Raw genomic sequence first — 13,497 nt, forward strand, 5'->3', positions numbered from 1 at the left:
AAGACACCACTTATATTTTAAAATGAAGTAATGTCAATGCAATAGCTCTCAACCTGGCTAAGAAAGCATAAACTGAATTTTCATAAAAGCAACATTGTGAAAGCAGACCAACATCTGCCGGGGCTCAGGGACATGTTTCTCATCAAGCATGGTCTCTCTATTGAGTAACCATGAGGTCGTTTTGTGAGGGCCTAAGGGGGAAAAAAGCTTGAATGGATTCTTGCAAAACCAAAATTATCACTATTATTTTGGTTGATTCTTATTATATCAAATATAAACATTCATCTTGCAGTTGTATGATTAAGCCAAGCTGAGAAATTGCGCGTTGGCCTTCAACTCCAAACCCACTTAAAAATGTTGAAAACACTTTAATACCAAGGCGTTGTGAATATCTACCAGATCAGTATTACCAGGCTGAATGGGAGGGCGGTGGGGGTGGGGGGGCATTCTCAGCTAGTTAGGTGACCTGCTTGATCTCCATGCTGCATTTTGAGCAAGCAGCGCAAAGAGCCTTGGCTGGTCGACTGGGGACCAGAATAACAAAGGACAGGTCTGAAAGGATCCATTGTGTCTAAAAAATCCAGACAGACCATCGGGTTTGGCATAGCTTGTTGGTGAGAACAAAAGCAGATTCTCTCCGTGTGCACAGACTAACTAATTTACTTCAACTTTTCGAAGTCTGTTTTCTGTTGCCAGTCACCATGAACTCCCACTGTTCCTTTGCTCAATAAACACAAGGACAGTTCATTTGCTGGAGCTACAGCAAGAGAAAAATCAAAACTAAGCATATGTGACAACTTTTCATCTCTAACTCTCAAGATACAAGATATCTGGAAATATTCGAACAAATAAATCCAAATCAACCTTAACCATGCATTGCATAGTTTAACAACTTATTAAGAATTGTGAAGTTTGTGTGTGCTTTGTGGAGACTTAATGATATAAACCAATACCAGTTCACACAGACCAGTGATGTAACCCTAACCCTCTTCTCAAATACCAAAATCCGCACTGAACTCAAGCTCCGATCCCACTGCTTCCCCTACTGTTTGAAAGTAGGGGAAGCAGTGCAATAGCTGCAATAACTGGGGCAAGTGACGGCACCAAGCTGAAAAAAGCCACAGTAAAAAAATCAAAAAGGGAATATAAACAGACGTAATAAAATATTCCATGGTTGGTTTACCTAGCTATTAGCCTGCAGGCACACGGCTTAACAAAGTTTGTACACGTGCATTTTTATCTCACCACTAGATGGTACCGTGAGCAACAACTTTTGCTTTTAAACTCTTCTCAGAGCTGTTCCTCCCTCTCCTCGCTGTCTCTCCTGCCCACACTCCTGCCCTCCTAAAGTACATGTCATGGTAGTACGGAGGCCAGCCTAGGACAAACTTTGTTAAGCTCTGTGCCTGCAGGATAATAGATAAGCTAAAGCAACTGCAGCATGTTTTGTTATGTTTCTTATTATGTACTCTTTGGACTTAATAGGTTAATAGGGTAATAGGTTTTGAAATCTCATAGTGCATATTTAAATAGTAAGTGGAACAGAGTGCTTTCATGTGGCTTGAAGCCCCTCTCCAGTGATTTCATGACCTCAGTTCATTGAAAAACTTTTCCTTAAACAATTCAGGGATGTATGATTATCTCCACCAGTGGCAGTCTCAGTCAAAATGAGTGTAACCTGTGCAACTGGTGGTGCCAGATCCATTGATTTGAAACACACCTTGCATGTAAATCACTGGTTTAACAGGGGAAATGACTAATTCTACACAGCTGACACAATCAGTCCAGACCCCGATTAGTCTGATTGATCACTGTGATTGGTCAGGTAATCATACCTCACTTTACCTCTTCAATTCTTGATTCTCAAATAGTGGCAGTCTGACGCTGTGCCTGCACTGCCTGCCTTTCAGAGGTCAATAGAGCACTGTTGGTCACTGGCACCACTTTGTGGGTCAAGGTTTGCCAAATGTGAACTCTTGGTGAAGCTGTTGCATGAGTCCCTTTCATCACTGCCTGCCCTGATTCCACTGATTGTGGTGAGGTCATGGAAGTCAATGGAAGTCACAGAGAAACATCGCTCTTATTTATCCTATTGTGACTGCAGACTAACGTTTCCAAGAGAGTTTTGAAACTAAGAAAACTGTTTGTTAACTCAGCTGACTCTTCTCAAGCTACAACTTAATGTTTTTGTGTATGGATCAGGAGTCCAATGTGACCAGAGGAAAGGAGCTGAAAGACATTATGGTTTCTTGTATCTCACTAAATCTGCAAAAACATATGAAACCATGATATGACCTGCACTAATATCGCCCCAGCATTTTTTTTTCAGTATGTATTCTCTTTTAGAGTGATTGTGATAAATATATCCATTATTTGTTAAAAGCCAGTTCTCCAATGGACCTCCATGATGATGCCAGACATGGTTGTTACAAGATTTGTGACCACAATGCCCCCATTAGTCTCACAATGCTATCAGTAATCTTGAGTGAAAATAACATCCTCTAGGCCACAGTGAGATGCTTTCATCAAGAATGGAAGAAATCCATAAAGGTCCATATTAATAGATCCATCAAGTAGCCTATAATACTTGGACCTTTGTCTGGCATAAGAGGCTTTATTTTCTGTTCTCTTCCACAGAACTGACAGTCTTTCATGAGATACTGTATTGCACAGGATGTTGTGGTGTACAGTATGAAATGTTTTCTTAAAAGCAAGGAAAAGCAGAATGTAACAATCCAGCATGGAACAAAACAATGAGACAAAATAAAATGCATGGCAATAAAGCATAGCAAAAGAAGCAAAACAACATATCGGAGAGGTGTAAGTGGCCTACCCAACGCACCTGGCACCACCAGCCCTTGACCCTCAGTGTATACAAGGAAAAACTCCCAATAACATCCAAATCCATGCTCGTTCGTTTTTCTCAACTTGCCATCAACAGCTGAAAGAATTCTGCCAAGGACTGTTCTGCAAAAGTCCTTGAGGTGAATGAATGAATGGCTAAGATGGTGCACCCTTTTTCTTGCAGTTATGGAGTTTGGCAATCTTTTGACTCTTGAGGATGAATCCTTCGGTGTCACTGACGGTCACATCGTTTGCCTGAGAAGGTTGGAAAAGGTCAGTGAGAGCACTTGTAGCTTTTGTGAGGTCAGACTTTAGGATCTCGGCATGGATGGAATTGATCTTCAAAGCTTCAAAGCAATCTTCAGTGCCAGTCTTCAAAGCGCTGACCTCTCTCCAGAGGCTGGCTGGTGTTGATATTAAGGCCACAAAGTGGTTGGGGAGGTTTGAGAGGTTCATTTCGGTTTGGTTCCTTAAGCACATGTTTGAAATACTCTGCTCTCTCAGTTACAAAAATGTGGCCATCTTTGTTTTGCACTTCTGTTTTAGTTTTGGTGTAGCGACCACAAAGACATTTGAATTAAATCACACTGATTTTGCATCTTGCTATTGCCAACTGAGATTCACTTGCTAGTTTTTGTTTAAATTCCAAAGAAACTTCAAACTTCAAACTTGACATGAAATTTAATGATCCGCATGGAGAAACTGGGCCATTGTAGCAGCAACTAGTACAATGAACAGTGGGTTTAAAGGCAAATTCTGGCCATAGTGAGTGATTAGTGTGTTTTGCAGCATGCCCGCTCTTGATTATAAATACCTACAGTGGATTTTTACATTATTATTGATGAAATAGTTATCTCTCTCTCTCTCTCTCTCTCTCTCTCTCTCTCTCTCTCTCTCTCTCTCTCACACACACACACACACACACACACACACACACACACTTAGTGATATACCAGCCTAGCCTGATGTACTGTTATGTATTCCATTTAAATAATGAAAGAAATTGTGAGCTTAGTTGTCCTGCTGCACCCTTTATTAATGCTTCCATTTACTTGTGCGGTGGTGCTTTTTAACCGCGGGCTGATGCATTTTATTACTGCATTCTCATTTGAAAATCAAGTCTACTCCAGGGTCTATGATCAGTTCCATGAGCACAAATCTCTTCACAACTTGTAGCTGTTACCCAACACCTAACCTGGGCAACATAAAGCTGAGCATTGCATGGTTTCTCCTCTAAGACCTGTTTTTTTTTTTTTTAAGGATAAATCTTCAACTTGGGTTTCTACATACCTTCAGTTCACACACAGCACTGCTTTCCAAAAACAGTCCAACTGGGCCAATGGAATCACAAACTATCAAATCCAGAATCATCCATTTCAACACAATAACAGCAATGAGACCTGCCAGCATTCAAATTTCCAAATATCCATGACCTGAAACTTGAGCATATTGCGGTATTTAGCACGTAGAACATTCAAGTTCTCTGATGCATCACACCATATTGGATTTATCATAATAACAAATCTGCCAGCTGAGGAAAAAAAAAAAAAAGAATCACACCAACCGCGTGGTGGTGACAACAAGTGGCAATTTTATTTTTGTCCTAGCTGAATTGTGAAAGCGTGTAAACAACACAAGAGAAAACATAACAAGGAATCCACCAATGTCAGTAGTCGAAAGTGATAAAAATCAAAATTATAAGCTGATTTCACACTAATACAATGAACTCTATGGACAAAAAGAAAGCACTGTCTTCTGCAATTTGATTATCCTTACAGATTCACAAATGAACAAATGATTTCGGATATGGGCTTTAAACAACCAAATGCCCTCAAGTTGAAGTTGCAAAATCTTTCCCTGCATGATGACATGAATGCACCAGAAAAATTAAACAAGGAAGTGTGTGAGTAATACCAGAAATATAGCAAGTGGCCTATTTACCGGTCTGCCCTGTGATAATTGTTTAATCACAGCAATCACTCACTTAAAGACATGTAATTGCAGCGTGAGTTACGCTGAAAAGGTCGTGGTTTCGGTGATTATGGGGTAAGACATTTTGAATTTGTATCAGTAAATGATCCTTTGAGGCTGTGTTACAGTAGACAATTTTAACGGCGATTCTACATGTGACTTTGTGACGGTCGGCACAGATCAGCCGGTAGTGTGAACAGCCTCAAGATTGGAGGCTTTGGCCCTCGTGATGATTCCAGACTAGTCGGAGCCCAACGGGATTTTTTTTTTTTTGTAATGTGTTTTAGTTTATCGAGCCCAGTCTGGCTTGTGTAATACGAAATGGTCCAAGACTCAGCAAGACTGAAATCTGAGTGTGAAACTGGCAACAGCCAATGGGAGTTTAGCTCAAGGGAGAAAAGCAAAAAGAGACATGAACCAGACTGAACTTCACTTGTTCCATACTTCATAGGTTGCTAAAGTTTTATTGGGAGGAAAAAATCACAATCCTGCATCAATCCATATAGCCATGCAATAACAAGAAACATCTTTCTTCATTAATGTTTTCTGTGCAATAATACAATATCAAAAATACACTTGTACACTAAATGTAAACTGTGGAAATGGGAAAATATTTTTGATGATTAAATCGGGTCATGTTTGAGCTCTCATCTACATGCATGACACCCCATCTTTGACTCATCAGACAGCACACACAGTTTCCCAACAGGACGGCAAACATTAATTCGACATCTGTCATTTTTTTGTACTGGCAAGATTTGACCAATCATGTTGGCTTTTGTTCGCTTCAGGGGATGGAGCCTTGACTTGTGTAGCTCCAAGGTTCATTAGAGCAAACATGCCAACATAGAGGTGATGGCACATGGGGGAGAAAAGCATATTTTAATGTGCAAAAATTGACACTGGTGAGGGCCGGGAAGACATGGCGATGGGAAAACTGTTTGTTCTGTGCCACTGCTACTGAGCGACTTTATCTTCAGAGTTAAAATCTTTGATGTCAAAGGAAACTGCTCTCTTTGATCTGTGTTTTGCCAAATTTGACACTGGTTCTTATACGTGCAAGCCCTTTCTTGAGAGGATAAGAGCGCTAACAACCAGCTGCCATGACAGATCAGTCTCCACTTGACACCAGTAACATCACCTGCAGGCGGAGAGCTGGCTATGATCGCTGCCTTTTTGGTAAGAGCACACATACGAACATGTACAAAATGCAAAACAGTGGGTTTGAAGAACAGGAGGCAAAAGGAGGGTTTGGGTTTGTGCCAGACTGGCGAGAACAGGTGGCAGGTGGGGCATTTTAGGCCAATTTTCCTTGAAAATGTCTGCATCTCCAACTGAACACAGGCTGCTCATTTTCAGCAATGGAGGGCAAATTGAGCAACGTGTGGCGCCGGCACATTTCGTCTCAAATGTTGACAAAATGACTGGCGTTGTTGTATTTCATAGCTACATCATGTGAAATACAGTTTTAAAACTCAAAGACTAGAGTTACTCTTCAAAGGAAAACACCAAAACCCGATGTTTACTACCGATCAACATGACATCACCTTGTCAATTTTTTGCCGGTTACACACAGGAATAAGGAAAATATATCACCAAAGAACAAAAAATTCAAGGCACATCACCAACAGGGAGGGAAAGTCATCAATTAGTCCTTTGCTGCCTGTGAAAATAATTATTATCTCAGAGTTTCACATGATCTGGAGGAATGCAAATGTGATACAATGAGAGATTTCCAAAACAGACAAAGCCTGTTGCGCTGCTGAGTCGATGCCACTGTTTGGAGCTCCAGCACACTGAGATCCAGCGGCGGGGCATTTACAACTTCCAACTGGCAGTGATGCCTATATCCATTAGCTGGCGTGTCACGCACTTGGGATTTGATCAAAAAAGCTTCTAGCACAGTAAAAGCATGTATTAAAACTGTCCATGCTGTGCCTTTGTTCAAGTACCTGAGCACTGTTTTCCCTTGCAAAATAATGTTGTTCTACAGCTCATGTGCCTTAGTGTCACAAAATGTCTATTATATTAGATTTCAAACTGTTACTAATATATAATGCCAATAGCATGATACTAATACCAACCACTTTCCAGTGCACATCATGCTTTGCTATATTTCTGAATGAAAATTAAATTGCAGAGACGTACCGGGACTGAAAACCTCTCACTTACACTGTTGATCTGCTCTTGTGCAAACCTCCTTCAACAAAAAAAAAAAAAGAAAAAAAAAAGAAAAAAAAAAAGCCTTCACACACATTATGTAACACTGCTTGCATTCACAGTGCCAACACACATTTAGAATAATAAAATATTCTCCCGCTTTAACACACTCTCTTTGATTCAGTAGTGGCAGAGTATTTTTAAGAGGTTAGCCTGTGATTTCTTGCGTGGAGCTTTTGGTGTGCCAATCTTATTAGTAGCGACTGGTTCAGTCATTAATTAAACAAAATGTTAAACAATTAAAAAGGGGCTCATTAAGTTTCCATTTTAATGCCGCTCACTTTTTTAATTTTTTAATTTTTTTACAATTTGCTAATTAGCATTTTCACCATATCTATGAATGAAATGAATTGAAATGTTCACACTGATGATTCATGCAGGCACAGGTATATTTGTATTTTCTGATCCACCATGCAGCATTCTTTTTTTTCGCTTAACTTTTCTAACTTAAATATTACCCACGGCTTTGCCTATTATTATTGCCACTTTCTTTTTTCCCCACCAAAATTACATCACAGTAGGATGCAGAGAGCAATGTGAGCCAGCTTTACAAGGTGACATTTTAATGATATAAGCAGCTGCTTGCAGGATTACAACTATGCCAAGTTAATGACTGGTTCCTGACAAAGTCCTGAGCCACATTTTATGCTGCATTTACTTTGAAAAAAAAAAAAAAAAAAAAAAAAAAATCAAAGGCAAAGTGAAATTGCCCGATTTTTTTTGATGGAGTTTGTTATGCACCAGGGCTAATTTGGCTCATGTTAAACAAAAAACTTACAAACAGTCTTGAAATTTCTGGTTAATGCTTGCTTCAAGCTGGCGAGTCAAGCTGCACATCATTCTTTATTAAGGTTTTAAGCAAAATGCCTGAGGTGGGCGGACGGTCCCAGCACTGCAGCGCCTCCTGTGTTGCGCCGTGGGCACTTCCGCCACGCAACAACAACATAATTTACTCTCTCCATCAGCTACCACTGCTGAAAACACTGGCTCCCTCACTTTTTGCACAGAGGGCAGCACTTTTTTTTGGAAATAAGCCAATCAAACAATTCTTATTCCAGCCACTTTCCACTTTAACTGAAAGAGTTTCCTTTTCTGGTACAATTCTCTCATTCACACTGCACCTTCACACATAAACCAGTGAAACATTCACACATACAGTACATTGTACAGTACTGAAATTATTGCAGTAGTGTGTACAATAGTGTTTCAGCAGTGTATCGCAAATGCAGGGATATTTTATTCGTGCGTATGAACAATCATTGCGGTAGTGTACGAGGGTTTCGGTGGTGTGAGAGGTTTTCAATACTGACTGGTGTTTACTGTGTGAGAGTTTCAGTGGTGTTAAAAGAATATTGAATTTCAGTAATGCTTATGAGAGTGTTTCGGGAGTGAAGGTGAGAGGTTTTCAATAGCTGGCCATACTGCCTACTTCTTTACATTCAAATGCGTAGAAGTGAGAGGTAAAATGTGTGTATGCACAAGGTAAAGTTTGAATAATGTCAAATATGGTGCCTCATATAAGGTTGGTTGTCCCAAGATACATAAAAGATAACAATAATTGTTAAAAAAGATACATGATTTTCAGGGAAAAAGTCACCAACTGAGTATGAAAGCAGATGTGAGACACTTCATCCAGTTCCGCTTCTCATCAATCCGGCCCAAAGTGAAACACTCCTGCTGTCTTCTAGTCTTCTTGTCTACCATCTTGTCTTTTTGAAAACTGTGCAGCTGACTGAGCAAAACTCAAACTGGGTGCAAAATTACACTTTAAAGCCATATTTATCTTAAACAAAATGGACTCAATAGACGCAGTATTTCTTCAGCCAGAGAGCATTGAGAAAATATGGGTGGAAAATAGGCCATTGAAGGGAAAAGCAGAAGAAATGCAACATGCTCAGCCATGACACAGCCTTGGAAAGGTGTGAGGCTGATGATGTACTAAATAGGGTGCACACTAATTGGGGTTAGACATTTCTATTTGCAAAGGCTAATTTTCCCATGGGTATGGGGAGGGGGAGTGGAGCTTTTGGAGAGCTGTGGGTAGCGGTGGTGCACCGCTATGGGGAAATGGGATTTTTTACAACATGAAAATATCTCCTCCTGAACTTTTAGAATGATATCCAATAAACGCTTTATAGCAAATATTTCCATGAGTTCTCTGAATATTGCAGATTACAAGGATCCATAGGTACCATTTATTACGTGTTTCAGTTTTAGATACTAAATCCTACATCTAACAAATGGGAACATTGTTATTTTGCATTTCAGTGGTGACTTTTTCATCGCTTGGGACTATCAGAATACGTTTGATAGTGGTCAGTGGTGGCAATCGATCTCCAAAGAGACACATATCAGGGTCACTTTTATTACATGCTAACAGAAATACACTGTTAAGAGAGCAATTGTTCCAACAAAGTCAAGTCGCCTATTTAAAGCCCCAGTAATGCACAATCACCACAGTTGCCTTTGGTTACCAGACTTGGCCTCCTCACTGCCTTTTATAACAAGACTTCATGAAAACCCAAGAAGTGAAGTTTTAGTGAGAATCACTGACAACGGGAAACGGGGAAATCACAGAATGATGCTGAAAGTCATCAAAAACACCTATCACTGAATCAACATGTCTAGAGGTGATGAAACATTTATTCAGTTTTCAGCTCACAGTCTTGTTTTTTTCCCCCATCAGTAAAGTCACCAAATCAGAATTATGGAAAGTTATACAGCATAGAGTGCAGTTTTATGGCAGTTATAAACGCTATTTCCACGTTTTATGTCCAGTGCTCCTCTTTATAAGCTGAAGTACCCTGAATGCATGCAATTTGAAAGCGCTTCTGTTTGGAGTTTGCTTTAAAATACATTTTATGTTGGGTTTGCCACCTCAAAGGGTACTAGTTAAACCAATCATGAGGGGTTTGCTGTTGATTAATACACTGTAACATTTCCTTTTAACCATAATCTATATGTTAAATAAACTCTGTATTTACATATTTGTGGAGCTGTTTAACTTACAGTACTTAGAAAAAATGATTTGCTCACATGATAGCTTATATTCATTTTTGTTCAGTTTCAACATGCATCCATTTTCATTTGTCAAGCAACAATGACTTTTTTTGCACATTTGTATTGTGCTACAAATGCTGTGCTAAATGCTCTCAAATGTTAAAACCATGGCAACCATTAGCCTACATAACCTAAGGTGACACATTTAAAAACAATCATCCTGCCTCTGTCTGCATCACAGGAACATTTACATTCCTGTAAGTAACTGCATATCTGTGACAGGTGACCCACATGTTTTTTTTTTTTCCTTTTCTTTTTCTTTTTTGTGTGCGAGCAAAGTGATGGTGACAAGAAACGTTATTATGTGGAAAATTCCATTGCTGCAAATGGTTTACTGCGCTCACAGTACAGACAGGCGACAATAACTGAGAGTCTGACCCAGTCATTTCACTAAAGCCTTCTCTCCGAAGACATAATGCCTCGAGAATGTCCTCGATGCATGCTGTAAACAGAAACACTCACAACGTGGGCACGCACACACACACACACACACACACACACACGCACGCAGCAATCCCATAAAATGAGGAGATGACAGCCTGCGTGTATGCTTTACTTCACATGTTACATGACTGAAAACGTCTTTTAAGGACAAGTGGCTTCAGGGTTGTCTGTCACTAATATGCACTGTTAAAGGACCTATAGAGACATACACAGTCTCATGATGGACTCCAGGGCACGGCTTTCACGAGCTCCAACTCTGTAGCCTATTACCAACCTCCAGATGCAGCATGAAGCAAAATCTAAAATAGAGTTGTTACACAGAGAAAACAATCATAATCAGTGGCACGCTTCCTGTTGACCTATTATTTCACGGTGCAGGAAAACACATACGATATCATTATTGCTTGGGAGGAAACACTAGTTCACATCAGAGTGCTGTTTCTTTGGGTAAAACAAAGAGGTTTTTGTGTACAGTGCTTCCCGGGTGCCAAAGACAATATTTTGATGTGGAAGCTGTACCTGTTTCCACACTTCCTGACTTGTGTAAAGCTAGTTTTATTTACAAGATAGGACCGGTCTGTAGTCGTTTTTGAGCAATGTGATTAATGCACCCGCAGGCTTCATCCAAGGGAGAACCGAATGACTAGCTTTAATTAAAAGGCTTCAACTGTAACTGGCCTCTGGCTATATTGTGGGGAGAAAAGTGAAGGGGTTTGTTTGGGTCTGTGACGTAAACTGTCTACAATGAAAGAGCCAACTGTGCGAGTGTTGAGGGGCATGAATTCACATGTGCTGCCTCGCATAGACACACATTCATATATCATACACAGGCCCACTTACAAGTAGATCACACTGTAAATCACACGTGCATGCATGTGAGCACGCATACACACACAAAGAGTTACGCTTTTTCTTTCAGTGTTTCTTGTAGCCACACACACACACACACATCCACGTGTGTATCACCACTTTTGCTGGAAAGCCTTGTAACTCCAAAATGTCAGCATCTCAGGAACGAAAAAGCCGCCTTGTCTTAAGCTTTACAGCCATTTTTAGCAATCATACATGAATGTGTACAAGGTCTAGTTTTTGTTTTCTGTCCACCACGATCTCCTTTTCTAATTTACTGGCACCATTTACATTTTACTGGTTATGTTTCTGCTGATTGTGTGTATTACTGAATCTTTCTCTAATCAGCTTACCTTCTATTCTTTGTTTATTTACTGTTTAAATCTCTTTTTTTTTTTTTTTTTTTTTTTTTTTTTACAAAAGCCCTTCTCGTCTTGTAGACAGGCATTGCAAATTAGCATCTGTCACAAACACTATGATAATTGCACTGGGTAGCTGTTCAGTTTGTCTGTGTACATTGTGGCAGTCCCTATCAAATAAACCATCGATAAATAAATAATCAGGTTTGAAAAGATTTCACAGATTTTTTTTTTTTTTTTTTTCTGAAACCATAGAGGAACCATATAATCATTCAATTGTAGATGACACATGAAAATCTGTAAATTTGGAGTTACAAAGTTTGCACATCACAACAGCATTATGCAGGAGCACATGCTGCCACCCACACACTCACACACAAACACACGCGTGTACGACGATACACAACCACAGAGCATATAGAAATATAACTGTAATCTATAAAATCACTACTTTCAGTGGTTGGGAAGCCAAAGTCTACCCGGAATCCCTTTGACAGACAGCTAACTTGGCTGGGCAGAACATTGCCTGTGAGTGGAAATACTCCAGTGCGTCATAACATTTACCTCAACTCATCATCAGGAAAGCGAAGGCACAATAGTTGGCAGAGCTCTCTCTGCGCGCTGTGCCTCACTCTGTTATTAAACATCATTAGACAGGCAAATATGACAGATGATGAGGAAGACAGCACAGCAAAGCCCACCCGAAAAGAAGCCTTTTAAAATCCCATCTCATTTTTTACCCACTCCACAAAAACAATTTTTGCAGCAGTATTAAGTTGTCAGTTGTGAGTATATGGCGCCACAGACTCACAGTCCGGCTCCAAAAAACGGGGCGGGGAGGGAAGTGGGAGGAGGAGGGACAGACTGTGGACCAGTGTGTTAAGCCCAAAGCACTGTTCACCACATTATGTCTTGCTGGGAATGGAAACATGAACATTTTACAATAAGTCACTCATAATTTTTACAGCGCTCTCAATTGATACATTTCCCACATGTCCCTGAGATTTATATTATTGTTGCAATTCTCCCAAGATCCTCTGTTCTTTGCTCAGTTGGCAGAAAGGGCTGCTGTCTATCAACACAATTCTCTCTATGCTCTCTTACATAAATAAATGAAACATTAATGAGGGCCCTATTTATCATTCTTTCTCTCTTCCTCCCTCTTTTTTCCTATCACATACCCTCCCCTCTCTGTCTTATTCACACTCTAACGTTCTCTCCTCCCTCCTACTCTGTTATCTTCTTTGGTGGGGATCAGTGAGAGGAGAGGCAGCAAGACAGGGCTGAGACAGCCTGCCACCGGGCTATGACCATGCCAGCAATTCATTCATTCATTCATTCATTCATTAAGCCTTGGAAATTCATACGCCTCAAAAAACAGCTGAGGATTGCTCCTCGTTCACAGTGGTATCATGTGAACAAAAGCAATTAAAACCAGTACAAGTATGAATAAAATGACACACATCAGATGAGGCGAATCTAAGACAGGAAATGAAGCAATGACAGAGAGAGAGAGAGAGAGAGAGAGAGAGAGAGAGAGAGAGAGAGAGAGTGAGAGAGAGTGAGAGAGAGAGAGAGAGAGAGAGAGAGAGAGAGAGAGGAAAAATAACTATCCTAATTACCAACTTATAATAAAATGTCTTAGTTTATTAAACTATGTCAACTGTCATCAAAATAAATGTTTCCTCTGCCAAGCAAGTAAGAAAAAGTACTGGGAGGGAGAAAAAAAAAAAAAAAAAAAAAAACATGC

The sequence above is a fragment of the Myripristis murdjan genome, chromosome 12 (assembly GCF_902150065.1).
Source record: "Myripristis murdjan chromosome 12, fMyrMur1.1, whole genome shotgun sequence".
In the NCBI taxonomy this organism is placed as follows: Eukaryota; Metazoa; Chordata; class Actinopteri; order Holocentriformes; family Holocentridae; genus Myripristis; species Myripristis murdjan.